The following is a 25,696-nucleotide window of genomic DNA, read 5'->3' as shown; positions in this document are numbered from 1 at the left end:
GAGGGAACAGCCAAGGAAACACGACGACCGAGGCTAGTTCGACGAACATTAGCGACTGTCCTCGCGAAAGGATCGCTAGCGATGGGATCAACCACCTTCCGAGCTTCGGGTTTTCCGTTTTCATCGTGCAACGTTCGAGCAAACGTGCAGGCTAGTCCGTTTGACGTCGGTGTTATGGTCGAATTCTAGCTTCCTAACGGGTTTTAAAAAATAATTGCACGAGATGTGTTAAAGAGCATTGCATCTTTTCTTTCCGATTCTGTTTGTGAAAATCGTGGACGTCGCTGTCCCCGTCCCATACGCGTACGCGAACAAGCCGTAAAATGTAAATGCAGAAACAGGAAGTCTAGCGCAGCTGCTCGAAAACGTAGGCGGGCAGTGACTCACGAGAAATCCAAATCACCGTGTCTGCGAACCGTGGGACTCCGTAAAGACACTCGTAAACCGGAAGCGACATCATCGAACAGCGCCCGGGAAGGGACCATCTACCACGATGTTCGGATCGAGACATGTCCTCCATGTCGTCGGAAGTTTCCTGGGTCGTTGCATTTTCTAATGTTCGAGGAACCTCTTCGAAACCCAAATAATATAATACAGAATCAAAGAAAATGTGGATTCAAAACAGGGTCCCGACGATTCTTTCATAAGTCAACGAATAAAAGAAAATTTGTTTCCCATACGTAAAAGCGTTTCGTACGATATAGAACTGTGAGTAGACACAGCAATTCCGAGGAACCGCTCTTTAAGGAAACGAAGTGATTCAGGAAAATCCTTGGAAGTTCATCGTTACGCTCGTCGTTTCCCGTATATGTGTCTAGCACGAGAGGATTACTTATGAGTCAATGCAGTTGCGACTTCCAGAAATGGAAATACCGCGCGTAATGCTAGACCTTGAGCCAGCATCTACGATATTCGCGTATTTTTAACGTTCGATCGCAACGATGATACGTTCGCGTTACCCATCCGTTCGTAAAAGGCAAAAGCGAACCGAAGTCGAAGCGTTAACAAATTTTTGTCTGTGCTCGGGGATACACGTTCCTTTCGACTCTTGATGGAGAAACTCCCTACGCAGGGCACACAAAAGACAATTCCAAGGCAACGATCGCCGCTGAAAATTGGAAACCGAACACGACAAACCGTCCTACGTAAATATACAATACTCTTCCCTCGCGTCTCGCGATTCGGGGACCAGTTGCATCGACCCGAAGAATATCGTCGGATAGAAGAATACGTTCCTCGTTCGATAGGGAGGAGAGCTAAAGGGGATGGAATCTCGGTGGAATTCACGAAACGTCGCGCCCCGGTGCTAGGAATCCCAAAACATGCAAAAAGAAACGTTACGCCAACACTTTATCGAGTTTCATTACGAAAATTTTGTACCAGAGTGAAATTCACCGTAAACTAAACTACAGCCTAGATTGCGCGAATGAAATATTTTTTTTTTAATAATTCGATAACGAAAGTGTTGGGTGCTGAACTTGTTGCTATATTCAGTGTCTGGTTTTTCCACGAAACCGTGGCGCGAGAGGAGAGAACTCGAGATGCTTTCAGCCGTTGCACGAGATTCCAGTGTCCTGTGTCAATAGCAATCTCCTGGCCACCTTATTCGAGGGAAGAGACGCGCGGGATATCGCGGAGGCGCGTGGAAATACAGGAACCAGCCCTTCTCGAGAGGTCTGTCCACCTTCGTCGCTTTTTCGTGTCTCCTTGGCCGAGCAAAACAGGACGATGCCCTAACGGAGACTCCTGCGGTCGCCTTTGTTGTCCAGCAAACCGCCATCTGTCCGGCGTGCCTTCGACATTTTGCGACAACCACCAATCCTCTGTACGCGCGATCGTGTATGTGTGCCTTCGTGCACTTATCGCAGGCAACAGTGCTCTATCGCTCCGAAAAAACACCAACGTAACGCTTCCACGAGTAAAATAATCTTAACTCGATCGACTTGACGTCCTTTCTTGCAACGCGCAAAGAAAGGAAATTAACTCGAAAGAAAATTGGCAATAAAAGAAATCCATCAACTTGACCCGATCTCCCCTGCGTTTCATTGATTCGGTACAAGTAGAACGAGTACAGTAAAATTAGATTGGACGTGCTTATAGCTTAATTTTGCAGCTGTCGATTATACCAGCGCTGGAACCAATCCAATGAACATACATGCTGATTAATATCGATGCATATCAGTTCCCAGGCATTGTGTTCAAACGGCAAATATAAGTTGCTCGTTAACGCTTCTTGTATTATCGATCGACACTCTAAACTTACAACTTGTTGACTAATCAGGTGTAAAATTGAATTTTATTTTCCACGAATTTGAATAAACGAGGAAGATATCTCTGGAAACAGAGAACCGGCGAGACAGTCAAGGTGTTAATTTGTCCGCGTCTCCGGGTATATACGCGAAGAACTGCAAGTGCGCGAAGAATGTCGGCTTGAATTTTTCAGGAACGCGTGCTGGTTCGAGGGTCCGTGAAACCGTCGTAACGAACCTTTTTCTCCCGTTCGTTGTTCGACTGTCAACGACGATCAAACACCTGGAGCGTGACCTCTTTTTCGCGAAATAGATGTTACGATGGCGACGGAGAACACCTGCCTCCGTCGATCGCGACAGTCAGGTCGCGGTTATGGCGAATAAATTATCCGACGGAATTAAAAATGCGAAAGATAAGGGAAAACCGGTGTTTACAAAGCCGTCGTCGTCGTAAATATTGCCGCGTCTCGACAAAACCAGCTCATCCGGTGCCGCCCCCCTCGTTCGTTCTCGTAATTAAAATATTTTCATTTCTCTGTTTATTTAAGAGACAAATGTCTCGACGTGTCGCGGATTAAACTACCTGGAATTCGTTCGTCCCGCCGGAATAATACAGACTCGAACCAGAAAGAGGAGAGCCAAGATGGCGTCGTTTAAGTACCCGCTGCGTGCCGTAATAAGGTCTTTTATCGAATTTTTTCCCCCCGTCTCTATTCGCAAGTACGGTGTTCCTCGCGTCCAATGATTAATAGGGGCCGGACTTTACCGGTTTAAAACCGCGTTTCGTTAAACGACCAGCGTCTCGACCGGCGGAGAGCGTATTTGCATATTAAAATTCACGACAAGCAAGCCGGTTCTGCGCCGTGTCGTCTATGGCGGAAAAGCACCTGCCGTCCTCCCTGGCAGCGCTGTAATTCTTATCGAGCGACGCTGATTCACTCCTCGGTCGTTACCATTGTTATTGCCCTAGGTCGGAACCCCGAGGATCATCCCGCGGACTCTGTACGCCTACGCATATGGAGGAAGATTCGCGACTTAAACCAAGCGGATACTTGGAACGTAACTTAGTTTTTCTGCCACAGCGCTATACTCAGACGATTGAAAAAGTACCTACCTGGGGGATTTATCACGCGTGAAAGCAGTTAAATCGATGCACGGTAGGATAAATGATCTTCGTAGGTCAATGTTGTCTCTCTCGACTGTAATTTCGAAGCGTAGAAAGTCTACAATCTCGCGCAGTTCGAGTGAATGCATCCTTTTCCGGTGAAAGAAATCTCTTTTATTTCGTTAATCGTTTGTCTATAGCGAAATACGGTAAAATTTTTAATGGAGAGAGGAGACCGGGGAGAGCGGAACAGGGTCGTTAAGGTATTAAACGCATCCTGTTTTTCGCCGATTCGCGATATAAATCCTTCGGTGTCCGATGCCTTCCGAGGAACGGTAGGCAATTCGGTTCTTTATTGGGCGAAATTGCTGTTGCAATTAACTGACCCAAAAGCCGGGTAATGCCGCTCGTAAATACGGTATTTACTTTTTGCTACAAATCGCTGGTGATCCGACATCCGAACGGGGTCGATTCCTTTTTCTTTTGCGTTCGTGTACGCAGAATAATCGAACAAGTTGCTACGAATGCTCGAATTTTACGTTTGTGCACTGGTCTCGATGAACCATTTCTATCGTCCCAGCGACACCGTTTCGCGCCACGGAAGACCTCGCGAAAAATAGACCATCCATGCACTCGCTCCCGCGGTAGCAGCTAACAATTATTACGGATGAATTATTCGCATCGAGCAGGCCTGCCTCGCGAAAAGGTCACAGAAAATCGACGAGAACTTTCGCGAGCCGTACAATGAAACGAGGAGACCGAACGATTTATAAAAAACGAATTAAGTGTAGGCCTTGCAAACGTGTGCCCATTGACTTCGGATAATTCGTAAATATTTTCGATCGAATGTGACAATTTGCATCGAAAATAAATTAAGAACTTTACCGTTTTACGATCGGGAAAACAATAAAATGGGGAAGGAGAGACGCGCATCCTTTTTCGTCGAATATCCGCCATTTTTCCGACGAAAAAACAGCGAGACCAGAATACAGGAGCTCGAAACACGGACGAGAGGCAAGAGGACGCGATCGACGATGATCCTCGAAGCCGTGGGAGTCGTCGCACCTGTACTCGCGTCGGTCTAGACTTTTCGCATACGCGTTCGAAGGGGAATCACTTATTCATAGAGGGACACGCGAGCCATTGTTGCTAACAGCAGTGCCGTAGGCCTTCCAGAAGGGAAATTACGGTTCGCTTTTCTCTCCCGGGAATTTCATTTCCCCTCCGATTACGACCGACGACGGAAATACGAATGAAAAAGAAATCGAGCCGCGAAGAATTATTGGCGACGATCGTAATGAAATTGCTTACGGCTCGCGAAATTATTCTGTTCGTTCAATACGAATTGCCTGAATATTTTTTAGTGGCCCTACTTAGAATCATCGAGTAAGCTTCGCAATTAACACGATATCCTTCCCGATAATCGATCAGCGAGCATTCTCCGAGAGCTATCGCGCGATCGGTCGCGCAACAAACAGGGAAAAATAGCGTTCGATCGTTTCCCAGCGTTAAATCAATTCGCGCCGGGCGATGAATCAATGCGGGAACCCACCAGCTGTTGCATTGTCGGCATTTATCTTCGATGATCTACGTCTATGACGTCGGTAGGAAAATACAGCAAATTCGTTGGAGAGCGCAGGATGAAAAACAAGGGCGAGGGAGGTGAAACGGGCAGAGAAATAGTTTCGCGAGCGTCTCCTCTTCTCTCGACGCGTTACATTTCAAAAACTTCGGAGCAACCCTCCGAAGACGAAAACACGTGAACCGATATTAATCTTGAAACGTCGTCCGATATTAATCCCGTCTGGTATTGTCAGCAAACGATCCCCGGATGAATTACGCGATAATAGGTTTTATTTATAATCTAACTCGGTGAAAGTTCCAGGCCTACCTGTCACTCAGCCTGCATAGAAACGTACTCCCTAATTTGCCTATATTTAGTCCAGTTTCGGAGCGCTCCGTTGCTCATAATACAGCTGCAGTTTCAGAAAATAATTGAACCATAAGACGTTGTCGCGCGCAGCCAACTTGTCGGATAAGGCAGAGGAAATTGTCCTCGTCGGAGGAAAATTTACGCTTTTCGGGAAGTCGGGGACCACTGTTCGTTGAAACGCGATATCCTGTAGATTCTCGGGAAAAATTTTAGAGAGGGAAATCTAAACTTTTCCTCGGTGTTGTGACCTGGCACGAGCTAACGGTAAAACTGACCGCGTCGACAAATGTTTTTCGGAGGTTCGAATTTACGGTATTTTCAGCAATAAAATAAAACCCCTACGTGACTTTTTAACGGAACGAAATTGGAAAATCAAACGTGAAATTTAAAAAACATCACCGTTAGTGAACGTAGCTTAGAGCTTCTTTGTTTGTTACCGCTGACCGCTGTTGGCCATTGTTCGACCGGGGTAAAAATCCCCGAAAAACAAACGTGCACGTAAAGTCTGCGCTTACATAGCCTGTTTCTAACGATCCCACACGATACGAGGAGGTTAACAAACTTTTCTTCTTTTATCGCCGCGATCAAAGTATGCGTGTACACGGTTATGATCGTCCTAGTAGGGGCAGACAGCCATGTCGGCGGGTTCGTGGAAAAGAAAAACAGCCGTGCCCGGACCGTTCTGTACATAATCGTAAACATATGTGAAAAAGGGGCACTTGTATGGTTCACTCCCCCGAACCATTACTCAAAAACATGGGTAGCATTTTCAAGGAAACAAATCCTTTCGCGTTATAAAACTTTCCACTCGTATTTGTGTCACGGAACGTTAGTTTCTGATATAACAAAGGTTCCGTTTCATTCGTAATTGGAAACCTTAATAATATCTCAATTTTCCAGTTGTATCGGAGATTAGGTCACAGTAGAAGTTCGATTTCTAATAATGTTTAAACTGTCTTGTAATTTCGATTCGATAATATAGAAAACTCGATGAAAATAGAAATTAATTTAATAATGGAAACAGATTAAATAGAACATTGTGAGCGTACATCCCTGTTTATAAAGTGAACGTATTTCAGAAGCATCGGTGGTTCAGTGGTAGAATGCTCGCCTGCCACGCGGGCGGCCCGGGTTCGATTCCCGGCCGATGCATTTCCTTTTTTTTTCCTATCATTTTCAATTTTTTATTTATCGAAAATTATATATCGTTGTTGCATGCGATATTTCAATTTGAATCATTAATATTTAATTTAATATAAGTGGCATTATATCTCTATAAAATGAAATTTTGTATATTTATATAAAATAAACGTTTTCATTGCTTGAAAGCTCTAATTTTAATATAATCATGCTTGTACAGACTAACGCATTTAATTTAGAATATTTGCTCCAATTTATTAATACATCTAGCAGGGCAAAGGCTCATTCTATTCAGTATTTTCTGCTACAAATCCGCCCGTGTAAATCTTCTTTTTTTAACACTTATCTCATTTGTTACAAGGAAAAAGTTTATGTAATAATTATGAAGGTTCGTGTAAGAGTTATCTCTTATTTCATTGCGTCTAAATAATCATTTCGTTACTATTTACACGCGATATATCTTTCTGACGTTTCTATCGCGTCGATAACATATCGAATATTCGCGATAACGTTTGCGTTTCTTTTCCTTATTTATCCTGCAATATTACAAATCGAAAATATGGATTGATCGAGAAGAAACAACAGAAATAAGAAAGAGTAATGGTTAATGTAAAAATTGTAAATTAATTGTTACTTTCTATCTAAAGGGTAACGGTTGATAGTTTCACGTTTTCTAATTCTCGTTTAATTTTTCCTAAAGATACCCCACAATTTTGACCAATTCGGTTCTGTTTCTTTCTACGTTGATTAATTTATCGATTTTGCGTTGCCTGGGTATCTCGCGTTCCAATAAATCGCAAAAAGTAGAGGGAAGGTTGCACAAGAATCGGTTTGACTCTCCCCTCCATCTAGAGCTCTCGTTGTAGCATCGATCCTATGGTCCCTGAAAGGAGACGGCCGTGAACTCTGTAAAGAGACAAAGCCACCACCTTCGTAGCTTCTTAGGGTCACCTGAACTAAAACCTGGCCCCTCCTCCCTTTATCTGGCTCTCAGGCACAGGTTCTCTTCTCCTTTTCACGGAGATAGCTATCCCTGCCCTTTTCTATAATCATGGACATTACGTTTCCAAGGCATTACCTTTTAAATTTATGATTCGACACGGTTCTGCGATCAAGGATACACATTACGAATAGAAGAAGCAAACCATTTTCGTACAGAAGCGTAATAACTTACAGTAGAGCTTTGGATCTCTCCGTTATTCGAGCTATTATAAAACCACACTTTTCTCAAAAACCCTGACGCGCTACGCCATTTTCACAACCAGGTTCTTCGCGTAGGCTGTGTAATCTACGTTTACGGTATCGCGACGCCAGATAGATGCACAATTTCAAGCAACGTACCAAAAATAATACTCGTACCGCGAACGAAAAGCAACGCCGAGGTGAAATTGAGTATCGTGATAACCTCGACACAGAGCGAGTCGAAAGAAACGCGATGCCAAGGCCGCGTCTATACAGAACCAGTAAATGTCAGTTTAACCGGTTGAAGTACCTTTCCCTGTTAAAATCACTCACACGAAGCCGAACAGGACGCCGTGAGAGATGCGTTTCAGCGTACGCGACTTTTTCAAGGTAGATAATAGGCGTCGTGGAAAGACGGGGGACCGTTACGGGCGGACTACGTTGACGTTCCGACGAAAAGGAATTCTTTTTGTCCTCGGTAAGCTCAGGTAGAACGAGGAAAAACAAAAAAGAACCGCGAGTGAAATGGCCGGAGTCCGTCTCTCTTGCGTAAGAGGGAGACGCAGTTTAGGGATCGCATCGGCGAGGCGGACCAGGTGCATTGACTTCGGTCCTCGACAAACCGGATATCGGAGTCGAATACCTGTCCTATCGCTGGGCTTTCCTCGAGATTCGACTTCTGTTAGCCATAGTGCATAGGCAGTCAAACGGTCGATTATATCTCGAAACGAATAGAGAAAAAACATGATGGATCTGTATAAACGTTCAGGCTTATTTTCCACGAAGAATTCGAGCGTGTTTAAAATAAATACAACGTACAGTAGTTACTTCGAAAACAACGTTCCAACCACGCATATTGCACGATTGGAACGATAACTAGAGAAAAATAATCGAGAACATTTGAGTATAGCAACAACAACGGAAAGGACTCGGTACTTAACTTTAAAGCACGAGACGAGCATACTCGTTTCTCCGGCTCGTTCTCTTTGTTATGCTCGGACCACGAAAGAGCAATGGCCGACCCTGAACCAAAGTCATCGGCGAAACCGATCAACGATACGATATTGTCTCGGTCAAGTAACATAAACGACTTGTTTTCCTCCGAACAAGGAAAGTGTCTGTACGTACACAACGTTTAAAGACACGGTCTGCTGAAACTAAAAATAAAAAGCAATCGTCAAGAATTATATCACGATTCTAAAAATATTTTAGTGACGTTACTGTACGAGTAAAGTCTATAATCATACAAATCGTAGAATTGTTATAGAAGAATAACCTTTGTCATTACGTCCAGAGATACTATTGATTAGAGCAATACTTTCACGAGCATCGGTGGTTCAGTGGTAGAATGCTCGCCTGCCACGCGGGCGACCCGGGTTCGATTCCCGGCCGATGCAATGTTTACTTTTTTTGTAAAAAAAACACTATAAATATGAGTCATTTTTTTTTTTGCAATTCATTTTTTTACTTCGCAGATTTATTTCTGCATAGAATTTACTATATTAATAAGCCGTGGCAGGCAGAATGTACTCTATAAGTGCACTGGTGGGTTCTAGATTATGTAATGAGAGCATTTCTCCTCTCAGTGTTGAGAAAGTTCCGTATGTAAGCATCGGTGGTTCAGTGGTAGAATGCTCGCCTGCCACGCGGGCGGCCCGGGTTCGATTCCCGGCCGATGCAAAAGCACTTTTTTACATTTTTTTTTTATCTAAATACAACATAACAACATCCATGGTTAAACAAATATACGACCATATTACAAAGTTATTGCAGAATACAAAATAATTAAACTTCAAAATGTAAATATAAATTTACTGGAGGAAATAGATCCTGTATATTTGTATAAATTGTATTGCAATGGTGTCAGAACAAATGAAATATATCTATTCGCTATTCTTTCATTATTAACAACTTCCACGACCAAACATGATGCACAACGACTTTTTCTGGGAACAAAGAATCGCGATCCATTGCGATCGAAGTTAAGATAGACTTCCTCTAGATGCACTTACGTCATGTAACTCCTTCCATGAACAAGGACAAGGGAAGAAGGAGGACGTGGGATGGTGCAGAATCTCGAAGGAGAGTTATTATCCGATTGTTGCAACCGGTAAGACAAGACTTGGTAAGGACAGCGAGAAACTCGCGCGCAAAATAACGTCGCTTTAAATTACGACACACCGCCAGGAAAGCGATCATTATCTTCGGTGCCATGAAACGCTGTGCAGATCGAGGATTGTCCCGGTCCCGATCTGATCACAGCAATCGAACCGACGATGAATCACGATTTTAGTCGCTGGCGCCGTGTTGTTTTCACTCTCGAGACGCCGAACCAAACGCCGATATTAATTAAACGGTTTTGTTCTCGATAGTCGGCTAAGAAACGAGCATCCACGTCAAAGCAACCCACCGGAAATAGAGGACATTTATATATAAACGAATTGATCGATACTCCAGTACTTTTTTCAGATCCCCGTTACGATTAAAAATCTGTAGATTTCAACGGTTCCAACTTTGAGACAAGCTAAATGTAAAAATGTCAATTGTATTTCGAATGACAGCGATTTAACTTTCGCTAGGTCATATTAGGTAGCTTGATTAAATTTTGTCATCGCCGGGTGACCATACTAAAATGGCCGACAGTCGTTTAGAGGTTGTTTCTCCTTTCGACTCGTGACTCACCTTCCTATACTAAGCACCATCCTTTAGGTCCATGGAGCAACTCGAATAACGATACGAAAGGGGTAGGAACGTGGCGCCATCGCGCGACATTAGCTTTTCAGAGACGGTCATGAGACCCTGGTAATTAAATGCGAGTCACACCACCTGAGAAACCCACCACCACCACCACCCCACCCCTACCCACACGTTCGTCGTCCCCTTTCACGAGTGCAGTTTTCTCGTTGCCGACTGTACGGTATTTCATCGCGTTTCATCGTGTCAAGGTAGACTTGGCGCGAAAGTGAAAATCGAACCATCGAGATTGTATTGATCCCTCAACCTCTGCGAAGTTCATCTCCGAGTTCGACCAATCCGTTCTCGTTCTCGTTCTCCTTTCCCCAAGGTAAACATTTCCCCCCGTTCCAATTACCGTTTTAATTTATCCTCGCGATCGTTCAAATTCGCCGCTAATCGAACGCGTATCACAAGTTTCAAAACAATTTCTGATAACTTACAAAATCGAAAACCGATGCACTATAAGAGGACCCGATTAAAAGCGTAATATTTAAGCATTAAAAAAACTCATCCTATTACGTGTAGCAATTTCTCGCTTGCTCATTATAATAGGATTAATGAGTTGGGTAACTCGAACTGGGATTATCTCTTTAGTCATCTTACAGCGGGCGAAGCCGTCGATGTTGTTTACGAACATTCGAATTTAATTATCGATCCATACGTAGCGAAATACGAAACAAATCTATTTATACGCGTTGGCGCTACCCTAAGTTAATTAGATCAATTGAATTAAAGAAAAGTGTACACGTCCCTTAAAACCGTTTAAACTTGATCATTCTCTAACGTAAATAAATAAATACAGCCAAAAGGAGATCTATCCTGATTTTAATCGATACTATCAACGTACACCGCAATTACCAGGGCTGTCGAAATTCCGGAAAGTGGTTGGAGGCGAAACGACGTCCCTCGAATTGCTTGAAACTGCTCCTGCTCTTGTTGCTCGTCTCGCGAGCTTTGAATACACTTTAACGCAAACCTTCGTCTCTCCCTCCATACCCGCCACCCCCTCCTACCCCTTCGCCTTTTTTTGCTTCCTATCTACCCCTCCGACGACCATCTTATCCAACATTCCCGGGACTTTCGGACGGCAAAACAGAATTACGCCGTAAGGTGAATTTCACGAGGAAGCTCTGCCCTTCCTTTCGCGAACTTCTTCCAACGGCGTGACTAAGATTGCACCCCACCCCACCGAGAAAGTTCACGATAAGACCGTAACAATAGCTATTAAGTAGTTTGTTTGCAGTAAGAAATTTGCTTCGAGGCTTCCAACCCAACCTTCCCCTCGACCCCTGCTCCTCCTGAAGGATTTGAAACCTTCAGGATCCCCGGTTTAGCAACTCTTCGATCAAACTCGACTAGACTATCCCCGATTGTCGCTTCCCTCGTTCATATTCGCTTCTCTAAGGTTTCTGCGAATTATGCTTATTCGCGCGATCCGTTCGCGTGTAAATTTAGAATTTCGAGAAAACGAAACTTTTCGATAGAGGTTTGGTCAGGCGTCGAGGTGCAAGTTTAATGTTTACGTTACCTATCTGCTGGCTGCCACTTGACTAATTCATTAGGGACGTTATCACTCACCTGCAACAAAAACAAAGTAACCTTTTTTTAATTTTCTAGACACCTATGTATCTATCTATCTATGTCGATATAAACTGTCTTATTTTTTGGATCGAAGTACGGTGGATTTAAACTTCGATTTGTTACGACTTCGGGGTTACGTTGGTCTGGGCAAAGTTTTCGATAATCGACATTTTAATCCGCCGTCTATCGAAGGGTTACGTAGCAAGGAAAGTCCCAACTATGCGTAACACCCAATTTCGAACTTGCCGGAACTATCCGCGCGACTCAAATAATTATGTTAGTTATACAAACTGTAAATCACTTTCCACCGCAGAATTCGCTTCGCGATTGTTTGACGCACCAGCCCTGTGTCTTTCGAATTTCTCTAAATCGAACGAGTTTCGACGCGGAACCGTTCGCGGTTCGATCGTTCGGTATCGCGGATTGCAACGAAACTGTGTACAAAATATCCGCGAAACCAGCGGAAAACTTTCGACGAACGTTCCCCGTACAGTTTCGTATTTTTCAGAGACGAGAAGGACTTCCACGGATTTGTCTTTCTCGACCGTCTATTTTTCTCTTCCGCTTCTCATCAAGTTATCCAGTCACCTCGTCAGATCTAACCGGATACAATTCCAAATCAAGCCACGATTCCGTGAGCCTCTCCTCCTTCTGCTTTTTTATCGTTTCATCCCCGTCACGTTTCCCAACCGTTCCGCCAGCTTCCCAGACAGTAGGGGACAAAGAGCTCGAAAGTTCTACCGTCATGCGATTTGTCATTTGGTCGCGTGTGTCTGCCGTTTTACATTTCCCTCCATCCTTCCTCTTTCGACCGTCTCGCTTCGTCTATGCTATTCTAGACCAGTGTTTCCCAACTTTTTCCGCTGCGCCAACTGACTTTTGCCCGGACATATGGCTTCAACGAGGGGATCGTACAATAGCCCAGCAATTTTTTTAAACGAAACGTCGATAATAACCACAACTTGACACGGTTTAACCACTCGATAAACGTGTACACGATGTTGTTGAAATGTCGCTAAATCGAGGCCTGCTCTACGTGGAACCACCGTATGGAAGGACCGTATGGGAATTATTATACCAGGGTTAAATCGACGACTCGAAAAATGTACGCTCTACAACGATCTCTGCAGCCCACCCAATGGAAACTGTGACTCGCGATTGGAAACCTCTGTTCGTAGGCGTCTGTTTTCATTCCATCTCACCTTTTCACCGTCACAGTCTTGTTTTCCAGCAACACTTCTGGCCCTTCCCATTTGCTCTATTTCATCTAATAGTCGTTCCTCTCTCTCTCTCTCTACGGTCTCCCTCGTTCGTCTCACTTTCGTTTTCGCCTCCGACGATCTAGTTTCTCTTCGTCCCGCCTGTACCTGGCTTATTTGTCTCGCTCGTTTCTTTTACTTCTCCCGTTCGCTCTTGTCTTTGGTTACAATTTTCCCTCTCTGTTTCTTGCACGTGTCCCTTCAGCTTTCCCTTATCTGTGTCGTCGCCTGGGTTTCTCCTAGCTGAATGTAAACAGAGCGGAAATACGCGCAGCACGTTCGTCCAGCTTGAAATCCTAGAAAGATCGTGGGGCGTCGAGTTCGTCGCGTTACGGTGTTAGGATTCAGCGTGTCAACAATAAAATTTACGATTCTGTATTTTAATTTCCTACAAAAGAATCGTGGTAATGTTTGGGAAATATTTGTTTCCTCATTCCTCGGGACTTCTTTGTTCGAAACGTTGTGTTACTCGAGTTATAAGATAATATTTAATAGCAAGTTTCTGTGCCGACAATATCGATAAATTATATTTTTATGCATAGGTTCTGTAACACGGTGGCAGCGCTTCTCCCTCGAGTTAGTTCCTCGTCTCTCGACGTTCTTATTTTTAGCTTCTTCCCTCTTATATTTTCCGTGGCATTTATAACATGCTTTTGTAATCCGGTCAAGTTCAAGCTGCTGTCATCGATTTTCTCCGTAACTAATTCATTGGATAACTCGGTGTATCTCGAACTGTGATCCCCGAGCATTCGGAACGAAACGAGAAATTTATTCTCCGACCTTTGTTTCACGCTCTCATCGGTAAACTAAAGTTAACTGAAGTTCCCGCGCCTTGGATTATAATTTTTATAGAGCTTTTGCTCGTTCGAAATGTTTACCTAAATAAGAAATTTTCCCATCCCCGGTTAATACCATAATTCATGCATAATGCATCGCAGTATTGCGCATACATAGGCACTTAGGGCGTACGGATCCGCGTAATGTTCCAATTTTCCATTCCACTATCAGCCAATGGCTATGGATTCGATCGGAATATCCGTAAATTACGGAACAAAGGCTGCTCGGGCTCGGATGGATATGAAAGTCGACGATAGCGGAGCGATAAAAATGCGGCTGTTTTCGTTGGTACGATCGTGCATAATGTATGACTCCATTATACGTGATTCCATGAACGATTAATGACATGCGAATATTTCCACGAAAAGTGGAAGACTTTATCGCACACGTGCGCCGGATCAAAAGAATTTTCATACTTTCTTAATTGAAACGTATCACTGTGCCGGAATGTATTCGTTTCCTTTGCCAATTACGCTGCCCAACGAATTAGAATCTTTTCACCTGTCGTAAAAAGTCCACGTTTACGTTCGTAGTAAAATATGGAATAATTTGTTTGAATTTCCCGCGCGTCGGTGCATCGATACGCAGCCATCGAGGAAAATGGTTACGCACGCAATTACTGACCTAGGATTACGAGATGATCGATATTCGCGGACAACCGAGGAAGTTACGACACAAAGCAAAAGCATAATTTACAGGAAATTAAACTTTAAATAACCATAAAGCCCGTTAAGATTGATTAATTCGTTACGGGCGCACGGAGTTTATGATCGTTTTTATGTCATAAATTTACGGGTTCTCCATTGTTAGGCCAGCCTCTACGGCTCCCCGGGAAATTACAACGTCGTTCCAAAGCATAGAAGTCCGTTGTTTCGTAATAGGTTTCTGGAGAACTCGCCGTAAAAGCGTGCCTTAAAACGTAATTCATCGGTCGATTGTCCCACCCCTCCTCCTTTGTAACGATGATAATGGTGAATTTTTGTCCATTACTCTACACAACAAATTTTGGGACTATTCGTGGTAAACAACCCCGACCGACAGGATCGGAAAGTGTCCAATTTACCCTGGGGGGGGGACTGAAACAATCGTCCCTAAAGCCTTAAAGCAGCGACTCGCAAACTATCGAATTTTCTTTTCACGCTAAAATTTGAACAAAGCATCTTTGCGTGTGGGAGAGGGAAAAATCTGACACTAGACCCTTTGGAAGCGCTACTTTTGTCTATAGTACCGAAAAGGTTAAAGGCAGGGGTGTGCAAGGTCTCGATTCTTTAATACACTATCATCGTTCATTTAAATTCTTTGAATTTCCGAGATTCTCGATATTCTCGATTGACAAGACTCGTCTCGTTAAAGGTAGAGAAAAGGTTAATCGAAGGAAGAGGAGGAAATCGAAGGACAGAGATTGAGAATCGCTGGCTTAGAGTGTCGTGGACGAGTAGATGGACACATTGTGAACCGAGGAAATAATGAAAAGAATTTTTGGGCGGCCAGATCGAACGACTGGCCCGCCTGTGCAGACTCGTGTGGTGTCACGTGCGTGAACGTTCCGGGAGGGGAAACGCTTTACCGAGTTAGAAACGTGCAACAGGAACGAGAGTACACGCATCTGTTGCCTGCCGGTAATTGCGGCAGAGGGCCAGATAGGTACGAGACGCACACGTGCGCGTCGATATCCACACGAGACCGTGTACGTACGTGAGTGCATGCACACGTACACGATAATCGCGAACCGAGCCAGAAGACTAGGTGAACGGAACGAGCGAGAGAAGAGGGCTCTCGCCCTTCTCGAACAGCCAAGCTGCTCGGTAATTACGTAGGGGAGACGCTCCATTGTTCTATACTAGTTTTGTCCCAGGTAATAGGCACGTGTATGTCCGGTGGCTGCCAGGGAGAACGATTTTATACCGGCTTCGAGGTGTCCCGCGGATCCGCGGGAAAAGAACGGCTGGTTAACATTGACGTTTTAATGGAAAGATAAAGGAGATAAACGGCGCCACCTACGACACGGGCAGCATTTATTCGCGATAGACGGTGTGAAGGCAGCATAAGGCGCGCGTTACAAAAGAATACTGAACGCCATTTCAAATGCAAAGCACCACTGATATTATAGTGCGCTCGGAAATATAATTTCTCGCGACGTACAGCCATATTACGTTTCAGTTTTTTTCACGCTAGCTTTACGTAACGGAATAAGGGTTTGTTACGGATCGAGAAAATAGAAGCTATCGAAACTCGCGTAAATCTCGAACGGAATCTTCCCCGATAAAGAATATTTGGGTTCGCGCGAGTCCGTAAAAAGAGTATAAATCTTCGATATAGGTAGGAGCGAGCGTGGAGATAATTTTATTGCGGCTAGTATCATAAGTTACTCGTTTGGCGACCGGCCAAACATCCCCCTTCTTATCCCTTTTCTGCATGCGTCTCCGAAACGTTTCCATCGAGTGTCGCGGGGCTAGCTAAAAATCGTCGATATCAGCGAAGACGAAAAGCTGAATAATTACTAAAATATAAAATGAATTGCCGTGCCCATTTATTGGCAGAGGTAATTGCATCGTCGACGAAATTGTGAAATTACGTCTAACGAGGAACCGTGGGGTCGCAGATTCTGTAACAGTTCCTCCTGCGACCCAAACGCGGAGTTTTCAGCATGGTTGAGCGATGGTTCAAAGGCCATTGCCCAAGGACACGTATGCATCGATGCACCATAACGAAGTTCGGTTGCTTGCATAGGTGCGCACAAGAGCACAGTTCGACCGTGACGCTCGTCAGGTTAATTGAATTTATGGCCCGATATTTCGAACGTGAGCGATTACGATCGACGATAAACCGTGCCCGTGCGAATCTCCCGCGGAGGATCCTCGTTAACGAGCAGGACTTGGGGCTCGAGCAACGTTGGTGATCGGTGATCCGGTTTTTCGATTCTCCAAATTCAATGCCCGCGCGCCTAGAACGGATTATCTGGGGGCCATCGAGCAACCAGAAGGACAGCGAACATCAAGAGAAGCCGGATTATTGTGGAAACGACTTGGGAATAAGAATTTAATTAAAATATGCTATGCAAGTCGTGTAAATACTAATAAAATTAAGTCGAACACTTTCGAGAGCGCACATAATTATCACCACGAACTTCCCTCGAAGTTTCGTAGCGCTTTCGAAGTTTTCCCAACTTTGAAACAGAATTTAATATTTCTTCTGGCCATCGAGACACCGATCCAAGAAATTCACTAGTAGCATCAATAACAGAAATTCGGTTTATTAGCCAGTCTCGGTGGAAGGATGTTAATTTAATACGAGCGAACGCGTCGCGGAGAAGATATTTAAGTACGTATTTCACGTTGGCAGCCAGACTGTCTCGAAGAGCGATGAAGTCGAAGTAAACTTCTTGGGTCTCGCGAGCGAACGGAAGTTAGTCGCGTGAAAGTACGGGGAATCGTTCAAATTCGGATCAACTCTACGGCATAAAAAAGTTTGGTCGTAATTTATGTGTGATAAGTCAGGCAACGTGTACCGTACACCGGAAGCATATTGGAGCTACTTTCTTGCACTTTCGTTAACCATCGGTCGCAGACTGAATTGCCAAACTTCCGTGATCTACGGCGCTAGTTTCTATGGTTTTCAATTAGGTGAAACGCGTTTAAATATCACGGAGATTCGAACGTTTCGTATAATAGAGAGTAAAAATGGAAACCGAACGAAGGGGAACGTAATTGGGACAAATTGGTTGGAAGCCTGACCCGACAGAGTTTTATTCGCGCAAGCTAACAAGGATCGGCATTGAAAGCGGTACGGAATTTCTGACGGTAATCCAAGCTGAATTCCAGATATAACTTCTCGAGCGTGCTGACTGAGGCCTGATCTTTAACCCTACGAGTTCCAGACGGGGTTGGAAGAGCACATCCGACCCAGAACTTGGCCGAGGCACGGCCATGTCATAAACTCTATTCGAAATTGTTCGTGTGATTGAAATAGTTCGGGCACGAATTCGCGATGCCGAATATTTTCTGTCCGCGTATCCACGAGGCATTAATCTTCGTTCGAAAAACGATCCCACTCGCCGCTAAAATATTCGATTCACCGTTGACGGAAGTTTACCCGTCGACGATCGAAGGGAGGAATATTCGCTACGACGAGGACAACAAAAGGAACGGAAGGAATGGAAGATGAAACGCAGAAAGGAGGCGCGTCTATGTGTTTTAATCGAGAAGTCGAAAGGCTACAACGACGCAGCGCGAAATTAAACTAACGGCCTACCCTGGAACAAATGAGCCTCTTAAGAACAGAAGGATCGTTAATGCGTGCAACATGGCGAGATACACCGGTGGACTCGTTTCTCTGTGGAATCTCATTAACCGGGTTGCTCGATGACTCGACGCACGTTAATGCTTACACACACGTTCCCACGAATCCGCATCAATCACTGTCGGGCCAGGAACTTCAAACGTTCTACGTACACGCGTGATTTATATGCACCGATACCAGTGCCAGCTACAACCCTGCGGGAACTCCGAAAAGGGAGAAAACCGATTTTCACGGCGAACGATAGGAATTTTCGTCCCGGCGTGCTTCAGAAATCGCGACTTCAGAAATTAATTGTAAAGATATTCGATAATTCGAAGATGTCTATCGAGCGAGTCGAGTATTATTCGCCGCGGGAGAACCGAAAAACCATAATACGAAACGCGAAAAGGGTGAACGCGCGCGTATATTTCGAACCGTTCGTTCGTTTAACTCGACAGAAATATTTTCAGTCGACAAAAACCCCGACGCAACTTCCCCCTCCGAACGCTGACCCGGATTAAATTCTCCAGGTCATTTATATTTCGATTTTATACGGAAACGTATGCGAGATGCCATCGGCACACGATGCGCGCGCAGGGACTCTTGCAGCTGGAAAAATTGCACCTACAAAACTTTACCACATTCTGAATATTTTGTTATGTAACGAGGTCTCTGTCTCTACGACCATTAAAAAAAAAAATTAACGCCATCCCCCGATCCAAACAATTTTTCTACGGAAAATATTCACATTTTCCCCATACAAACTGGACACGTGTATCGTAAAACTTCGTTACGCGCGTCTACTAATTCTCATTCCGATCCAATTACTCTACCGCCGTGAAAAAGAAAAATTCTAAAGAACCGTCTATTTTCGGGGCCGAAAATGGCCGACTGTCTCCCTTAATTTCGCGCGGCCGCGCGCCATTCGGATGCGAATTTTTCCACGGCGTAGAACGGGCATTTCCTCGCGATGAAATTATTCGAGGGAGCGTAATTAAACCCGGTGAAATACGAGCACGGCTGTAGATCACGTAAAGGTTTTATTAGCCCGGTGGAAATTTCGCGTCGATATGCCCGCGCCGCGATCATATCGCCGTCAGAATTTATATTTTACCCGTGTTACGCGATTCTGCGCGCGACGTGTACGCGTGCGTTCCCGTGCGCGGAAGTGGTCGTGCACGGTCAGGTATTTGCATGCAGAGACGCGCGTCCGTGCGTGTACCGCGATGCTCTTCTCCTTCCTCCGTACGTGTGCGAGAATATTTCGTATAAATCCCACGGACGCCGTTTTCGCGTGAAATTGCTCCGAGCTTCCATCAGCTTGTAACCCGTGGGTTCTGATCGTGTACTTTCACGGTTACGAGGATGCAACCTCGGGAGAATGTCCGGTTAATGAATTATACAGGAAGAAAATTGAACGTGCAAAGACTCCCATCCTGAATTACGAAAGAGTAATTTTCACGGTGGAATTCCAAGGAAGAAGCCATTCGTCGACTCTTTCGATACGATGAGCTTGGTCACGAATACGTTACGCATCGTCCTTTCGACCGATAGCGACGATCTTGGCAAATTCTAAACAAAACGGATCCGCATTCCTTTCGCTAACCAACCTCTCGCGGACGCACAGTACTTTACCATGGACGGAGCGCAATATTTGGTTCTTTGTTCAATCGTGTTGGATTAATATACATATGTCTACCCTGTGGGTTTCGTCGACGAGAGGAAAAACGAACGGTTCGGTGTCAAGAATTTTCCAGTTCCTTATCGTTTTAGACCAGCAAACATCCATTAAGGAGGCAAAAAGTACCGTTCTCGCGACACAGAACCACCGCTTTTCATTCGAGATACGTTCTCATCGCGCGAACACGCACACGCGTGACGATCCACGTAAACGCGAGTCACAACAACCAGCAACATCGACCGGCAAAACCTGCCTTCCCGTCGTACATTCCCCCGCTCTTCATCTCTCACGACCACCCTTTGTCACCCTCGAGCAACGGCCCATTTCGCTCGCCCTCCATCCCTTTCCGTTCTAGCCTCGCGTCCAACCTCGCCCGCCGGTCGTTTCTTTTTCTACTCTCGGCAATACATCCTGCAACACTCCTGCCATTGTTTTCCCGACGTTTCGAGGGAGGGATAAAGCCGAATGAATCCGACCAGTTTTTAACCTTTTCGATATCGTGCATGTCGGGGTGGTTCGTTTTGCGCGTGGACGCGAAATACCCGGGTTTCCTAAAGGAAACCAGCGATGGATGGTTGAGATCAGATGGCCGGTCAACGTTATTTTTATCGTTTCGAAAGGGTTGAAATAAAAATAAGAGGCTTTTGTGCTTCGTGCGCGTGGCCAAAACGCAGAATGGTCGGTCACGATCGTCGGTTTTCGCATCGACGTGGACTCGTTTAAACCCGACACCGTAGAAAATTACAAAGAGACATTTCGTATCGGGGGCTGCGTGAATTCGTATCCGGTTTCGTTCTACGCACTCGCGACGGGTAGTGACTTACGGCGCACACGTGTGCTACCGATAATTGCCTCGTTCCACCGGTAGAAAATAATCTTCCGTACTGTAATTACCAAGGAAAGAGCCGGTGGATACCCTTTCGCTTTCAACGTCTCGAACGAATAAGATTTCGAGGGGTACGTGATGTTAAGAACCTGTAGATACCTCTCCACGGTAATTTCATCATCCTGACGCGAGCACGAAGGCATTTAATAGACAATGAACTCTTGAAAGTCTTCAATATCTAGATTTGTTCCATCGCTATTATTGGAAAACCCTGTACTTGACTTGGTTTCAATTTCAAGTACCTACTTGAACAGCAATTTTATTCATTTCCCAAAGTTGTGTTAGACTCCAGCGGTAAGAATGACCCAAAAGAAAATTCCCTTGCTCCGAGATTAGAGTCCGAAGGTCTCCCATACCCAGAGGCACATCTACCACGAAGCTAATGAAGCTTCAGCTTCGGACCCCCACGTAGAAGGGCCTCCAGGAGTTCCTTATTTGTTCATTTCTTCGTTCAACTACTATCCAGAAATATAACGTAGACGTATTCTTTGCTTTTGGAAAACGGAACGGTCCGTGTAAACAACGTTTTCGTTTTCTTCTAATTTCTAATCTCACACTGAATCAACACCCAGAGTACCTGACTGTCCGCCACGAAACGTCGCGTATTAGAGACGGAAAACGGTTCTCTATTTTTCTTTATCCATTAAGACTCTCTCCAGACTTGTTCTAAGAATAGCCTGCGTAATGGCCAACGTGCCTTTCCGCCTTGCTTCCCGCATAAACATGTTTCGTCCACTTGGAGCCGAGATGTGCAACTTCTGGAAAACACCGCCATGTCTAATGCATGCCAAGCACAACGCGCAGCGATTCCGTTAGAATGCACATTTAATTCGCAATGTTGTTATTTATACCACCCCGTCGCGAAAGAAACGACTTTAGATTTTAGTCCGCTCATTTCTATGCAAGTTTTTCCCACTTTGCAGGATCAAGGCACAACTTTTCCAACATTCTTCGAATTTCTAAATATTCTTCACTAAAATACGCGTTGTTTGCATTTCGAAACATTGAAATCCTCCGATCCATTCAGAAGTTACGACGTTTTAAAGATACTCTGGCTAATATTCTGGCCTAAAATTATATTTTCGATAATGAATTTTTTTCTCGAAAACGCGTAAGATTTCGGGGGTATGTCTATTCACCAAAAATTATTGTAATCGACCCCTGCAACCGAAGATAATTTTTCTAGAACGATTGAATATTTTTTATTGTAGTCGAAAATTTGTCCACTTACTGAATTTTTTTTCTCGAAACTGCGTAGGATTTCGGGGATATGTCTATTGACCAAAAATGATTGTAATCGACCCCTGCAACTAAAAATAATTTTTTTAGAACGATTTGAAAATTTTTAATTTTGTCGAAAAATTTCACACCTCGAATTTTTTTTCTCGAAAGTGGGTAGGATTTCGAGGGTATATGTAATGACCAAAAATGATTGAAATTGACCCCCGGAACCGAAAATAATTTTTTCAGAACGATTTGAAAGTTTTCAATTTCGCCGAAAAATTTAGGCACCTACCCCCTGTCGATTTTTCTTAAAAATCCGTTTTTCATTTTTAATCATTTTGTTTGACACCCTACAGAAAAGTTGTCTAATACTTTTTTGTAGGTACCCATGAGCTCTAGTTCAGAAAAAAGTTTCATTGAAATATATTCACTATTGTAGGAATTATGGTCGTTTGAAGTTTGGATCATTTTTATCAGGTTTTTGTCATTTTAGGGGCTGAAGGAATAACTTTTCGGAATTTTTTGGAATGTCTACATATTCTTGACTAAAATACGCGTTGATTGCATTTTTAAACTTCAAAATCGTCCAATCCGTTCCGAAGTCATGACGTTTTAAAGACACGCATGAAATTTCGAGCTGTCATTTCTGGCCTCACATGATACTTTCGGTGAGGAATTTTTTTCTCGAAACTGCGTAGGATTTCGGGGGTATGTCTATTCACCAAAAATGATTGTAATCGACCCCTGCAATCGAAAATAATTTTTCTAGAACGATTGGATATTTTTTATTGTAGTCGAAAATTTGTCCATATCCATTCGTATACCTCGTGGTTGATCAATCGGTTAACAATAGATAAGGCGTTAAAGAAAACGATTTTGGAAGAAAATTGAAATTGAGAAGGGAACCCGCTAAAAATCGAAACTGTTATCGCGCCACGTAAACCGCGACGCTCGGTGGCTGCGAGTAAAAAGCGTCTCGGCGCTACATCGCACGTGTTTGGCCCGAGATCTCGTGCTTTATGCGTTCTGCGAGCCGCGCAACAGAGGAGGGAACAAATATTCCTTTCACAACGGTGCTGGTGCATTAGTCTAATTGAAATCCGGATGGCGTGGCGCGCGTGACCGTACACTATACCGTGCTGTCACGCTTCCAAATAGGTATAGGCGTGTCATAGACGTGCATCGGGGTTGCTCACTTGGCGAGTACCGGGTGACGCGACGATGTCGTTGCATCACTCGTCACCGGTGCAGTTAATGAAATTCGAGAGGCGTCTGTACCGCCGTGACGGATCGTTCGGGCTCGATCCAACTTCTACTTCCTTTTAATCTACCCCGTAAGTTAGTTTTCAAACATCTACAGCAAGCAACGTTACTACCAACTTGAAGTAAGATTCTTCTATAAAATTGAAAGGTTTTGTCCGTAGGATCGATGAGGGAAAGCTATAGCATGACCCGCTAGCCCGTGAATCAGCTAATTATCCAAGCGTGTTACTCATCACGTTCTATTTCAACGTTTAAATTCGTCTGAAGTGTTAGTCACCTAATAACGAAAGGCTAAGGTCGTCTTTGTTTTATCAAATACTCTAATGTACCGGGTGTTGAAGGAACAGCTGACCAACGGACGAAAAACGACAGTGATTGCGCGCATGGAATCGAAACAGTTAGATTTATAGAATCGACAATCCTGATTCATGGTTGTAAGAAAACGTCGCCGGATGACGATCGCTCGTGGCGACAGAAAGCGGCAAATTATGGTCGCGTGACAGCGCGATAGCAGATGAACGATAAACTTGAAACCGTAGACAGAATTAATAGCCGCCGCGAGTCAAATCGCCGAAGATGGATCGTGGAACGCAAGAATTGCGTCTCCGGGAACAAACGTACTTTCTAAATGCATACCCCGTGACACGCGTGTGTCGAGAAAGTAAAATGACGTATGCATACATGTACTTTCTCCGCGTGGCTGTAATCTCTGCGTCGATTCTACGCAGTTTCAAAAAAAATAGACTGTATTTTGGTACAAAGCGTACGTTTCTCGTTTGAAAAAGAAAGTAACCACGCTGTGTCGTCGAACGAAAAAGGTTTCGGAAACGTTGCTTTATGGGATGCGCCCCGTGGATCGAAGAAAACGTTTAAAAACGACGCTCCCGCGCTCCCTGCCACTTATTAACGGTAAATTAAAGCGCAACGTGCACGGAGTATTATTTCTCCGGCGTCATAAATGGACCGGTTCTAAAAATACCCGCATGGTTTTATGGTACGACCGTTACAACCGCCATCGTCCCGAAATATCCGTTCGAGTGTATCAACACTTTAAGGATCACGCGTAACTGCATACCACGGGAATCTCTATCCGCCTGACAAAATTCTTTCGAATAAAACGGTGAAAATAACTTCGTACGAGGTACCGATAAAGAGGAAAATGTTTACGCGGAACCTTCTCGGATGGAAATTGAATGGAATCGCCGGCGTTCCGTTCGTTCGAGTGATCGATCCCCGTAAACAAAAAATTATTGTTCGTCGTAATAAAATCCCGCGGCGTCGTAGGCGCTCGAAATCTCCGGTCGGAGCGACCGTTTACGCGCGTAAACGAGAGCGAGCACGATTCGTTTTCCTCGTCCCTTCCATTCTCCGTTTAGTCTTTTTCTCGGCCTTGATCGCTTCGCCATGGAGCAAGGACCGTGGCGAAAAAGGAACGGAGCACACGCGGGAAAAGAAGCGAGGATGGAGCGAAATCTCTCTTACCCTGTTCGTGGCTGGTCGCACAGAGAAAGATGTGCACGAACGTGTGCATAAAGTTCACTGTTTCGCGTGTATGTATAAGTAGGGAATGACTCGAGACGGCCACGCTCTCGTATCGCTCCAAATCGTTCGTCCCGATTGGAAAGTCTGTTTTGCAGCGACTTCCAAGTTGGATCGGGGAACAGCCATAGTTCGAGGCTCTTTACAAAATTGTCAAGATAAAAAGATGTTGTTCCCTGGCCAAGCCGTTCAATTCTCAGAACGTATACAAACGCGACTGGTACACTTCTCTAGAAACAATTCCACTTTTTCTCTTATACTATATTACGAATACCAAAATTTGGTTGAAAGTTAGACAATATATACTCTGGAATCTAGTTGTTTTTGTATGCCAAGGAACGTCTAAGGAGTCTAAATATTGAGGAACTTTAATTTTCGCGACCTCTATTTTCTAGCAAATACCGAATAAACACATGTCGAATGCATTATAGCGCGCAAGCAATTAATTATGGATAGACGAAGGCACGATAAAACGGTTTGACGTAGGAAAAACCGAATGACGATCGAACGATTTCATCGCTTCGATAATATCGTTGATTAATAACGCTTCATTAGCTACGATTACTAATAAACTAAATAGTACGAGAGAAAATAGCTGGTATTATAAACTGCTTCGTAATGCATCGGGTTTCTTTGTATCAACCTTTTAGTTATTCGTTCACATTGAAAATAATTTAAAGATCGCGTGAACCCTGGACGAATCGAGTTTTTGCATCTTTTATAGATCGCTGTTGCGGTAAATAAATTGGCCCGAGGCTTCACGGTCCGACGCCTAAAGTGCAACCGTACAGCAAATTATTATC

At 44.3% G+C, this 25,696-nt stretch overlaps 1 protein-coding gene and 3 non-coding genes across 4 annotated transcripts in view; 3 read left to right on the top strand and 1 right to left on the bottom strand.

The window, feature by feature from the left end:
• The window catches only part of LOC122396908 (zinc finger SWIM domain-containing protein 8 homolog), a gene marked incomplete at its 5' end in the record, with an annotated part of 67,801 nt that overhangs the window by 40,247 nt on the left and 1,858 nt on the right, over positions 1 to 25,696 (bottom strand). The gene's annotated exons all lie outside the window — the stretch shown is intronic.
• Trnag-gcc lies at positions 6,369 to 6,439 on the top strand. The gene has a single exon. It is a non-coding gene; the product is annotated as a tRNA-Gly (tRNA).
• Trnag-gcc lies at positions 8,936 to 9,006 on the top strand. The gene has a single exon. It is a non-coding gene; the product is annotated as a tRNA-Gly (tRNA).
• Positions 9,219 to 9,289, top strand: Trnag-gcc. Its single transcript has one exon. It is a non-coding gene; the product is annotated as a tRNA-Gly (tRNA).

This window comes from Colletes gigas, unplaced genomic scaffold (assembly GCF_013123115.1).
Source record: "Colletes gigas isolate AHSC1104 unplaced genomic scaffold, ASM1312311v1 Colletes_gigas_Sc00001, whole genome shotgun sequence".
Lineage (NCBI taxonomy): Eukaryota > Metazoa > Arthropoda > Insecta > Hymenoptera > Colletidae > Colletes > Colletes gigas.
This window is presented reverse-complemented; position numbering and strand designations above follow the sequence as displayed.